We start from the raw sequence: 2500 nt of genomic DNA, 5'->3' as shown, positions 1-2500 counted from the left end.
AGAAAGGACGCGTGACTGTGTAAACAGTTGGGAAACGTTCGTGCAGCCAGAGCCAATGTGTGTGGAGTGGAGTCGATGCATGGCCATGTTAGATGGTAAAGTTAGAAATGCGCTGATGCTCTAAGGTGCTTGCCTGTGTCTATTACAGCCTGCTGATTTGGTGTGTCTTGTTGTATGTCCCTCCATGAGAAATAAAATTTCTTCCCCTGTGATTTAATTCAGCAGACAGTCCTTACCATATTGCAGACACACACACATTACCTTGGTTCATGAGAGCAGCTATCTCTGTGTTTTACAGCAGATTCCTATCAGTCCTTCTGTGTTCAATAAAAAAGGTCGTAAAAGTATCAGCACAGTGTAACTCAGAGTCCAGAGTTGACTGGCAGGCATGCGTCATTGCACTAGTGGAGTAGTAGGTGTTGGGTAATCTGCTACGTACACTTCTGACTGAGCATCTAAAACATTTGGCTCACTGTGTTTGCCCTCTGGCTCTGGCTATTGTGTCCATGTGGCTTCTGAGTTGCTATACACCAAATCAGACTTCATGCTGAAATGCTCAAGTAGACACAGTATGTACAGAATTCATAATATTGTATTGTTAATATTATTGTAATGTTAGGAAATTCAAATCATAACTAATAAAACTACCAATCTAATTAACTCTGCAGGCTAATAAACCCTTCATAATAAACATCATGAGAAGAAGTAAAACAAAAATGGTTTCATTTGTGTTATGGAAAAAGATGATTTTGCTGTAATGCTCTTAATTTCAATACATACAGTACACATAAAAAACACACAAAAATAAAACATTTTGATGTTGACAGAAATCTAATGCTGCTAAATTCAGGAGGCAATATTAAATAATATTGATAGAAAATGTGAATTTTCAGACCTGGCTGAGATGGTTAACTACATTAATTCATAGTTCCCCCAACTACATAAAAATGCCTGATGAGGACCTCATGGCCTTGAGTTTTTATCATTTTTGAAAAAATGCCATTCTGAAAATAGGCCTTTTAATCTACACCTGAGAGTGCTCTCGACAGTGACCTTTTCAAAAAATTTAATTAGACAGTAGTAACTAGTGCTAGTTTTCAGCTAAACTAGCAAACATGTCTTTCAGTGCATGGTTTGTGCTAATGTGCTAGCTCACACATAAGAGACAAGCACACCTTTTCATGTTTGTTCTGTTTACATTACTTTACTGCTCTCCAGTCCTACCAATCAGGATGATGAGCCATGCTGTCCTTTAGTTTATTTATTCTTTGTAGTTACTCAGAATGATGTTGAGGCCTTTATGATAGCCATTCAACACAAGAAGGTGGATGACCTAGACACATTCCTAGTGTAATAGTCCCTCAGTCATGTTTAGTAGACACATCTTGCATCAATGAATGATTTTATAACCTGCCTTTATTGAAGAATATTTCAACGCAGGATGTGGTGTGTTTTATGTAAACAGCAGAGAAAACCATCATAATCTTTTACCCTGATTTCTTAATGTTTCTTATCATTTAGCAGATTGCTTTTGAACCTACACTTTCTGCTGTAATATTGGATCATCAAGCTGTTAACTTCTTGCCTATAATTATAGCACCTGATTCATGGCTCATGACCGTATAGCTTTACATCTGTGTGTAAGATGAAATACCAAAGACAATTACGCCTTTTGCAATAATAAGCATTTAACCTTTTCTCCTCCGCCTGAATCAAGGTGTGTGAGCTATATCATTTACCCAGGATTCCATTCAGGCAAGGGCTTACTTTCATAATTGAAGAAATATGCAAGGTGTAACACCTCAATGATTACAGGAAAAATAGGGTAGAATTCATGGTGTATTTAGTTCTCTTTAAAAAACAAATTAGTCACACAAACTGACGAAACTGGTGAGGATATCCTTGTCAGATGAGATATGTTCAGGTATAATAGCATTTTTCAGCTCGGGTTTCTGTTGGTGTATAGTTTATGGGATCAGTGCTTGTGTTTCTGGTGAATTTAACCTGTGGTAAAGGAGTTGTTAGTAACCATCAATTTGGCCAGGATCACTGATCCAATATAGCTAACCAACGAGTACAGACAAGGATATCCTCATGAGGTGAATTTCTCAGAGGGTTGACCTATGCTACATGGCATGTTACTGCGTCAGTGTGAGGTTCATAGCGGCAGGTGGACAGGCGTCCCCACTCTGACCTGCAGCACCCCATGCTGTAAAGACTTTATCTGAGAGCCATCAGACTTTAAATGGAGTGAAAATTGAGTTCAGACTGGCAGAGTGTGCTATTCTAAGACCAAGGCTGTAATCCTCGCTCTATTTGCAGTTTACTTCAGATGTAATGTTCCTCCCACTGCACAGCGACCAGCCTCCATTTCTACGCTGGACACAGAAAATGGCTGCTGACGTCCGCATGGAATCTGAGAGTAGATGCGATTGAGAAAAACATAATTAATAATTTTTTAAAATGTAGATTATTTAATTGCAGATTTTTTTTTATCAGA

At 38.4% G+C, this 2500-nt stretch overlaps 1 protein-coding gene and 1 long non-coding RNA gene across 2 annotated transcripts in view; one reads left to right on the top strand and one right to left on the bottom strand.

The window, feature by feature from the left end:
- ctnnb1 (catenin (cadherin-associated protein), beta 1) overlaps window positions 1–2500 on the top strand; it is a 31253-nt gene that overhangs the window by 5962 nt on the left and 22791 nt on the right. The gene's annotated exons all lie outside the window — the stretch shown is intronic.
- The window catches only part of LOC125306478, a 1836-nt gene continuing 1162 nt past the window's right edge, over window positions 1827–2500 (bottom strand). The window contains exon 2 of the long non-coding RNA XR_007195569.1: window positions 1827–2416. This is a non-coding gene — a long non-coding RNA (uncharacterized LOC125306478). The remainder of the gene's footprint in view (window positions 2417–2500) is intronic.

The sequence above is a fragment of the Alosa alosa genome, chromosome 13 (assembly GCF_017589495.1).
Source record: "Alosa alosa isolate M-15738 ecotype Scorff River chromosome 13, AALO_Geno_1.1, whole genome shotgun sequence".
Lineage (NCBI taxonomy): Eukaryota > Metazoa > Chordata > Actinopteri > Clupeiformes > Clupeidae > Alosa > Alosa alosa.
This window is presented reverse-complemented; position numbering and strand designations above follow the sequence as displayed.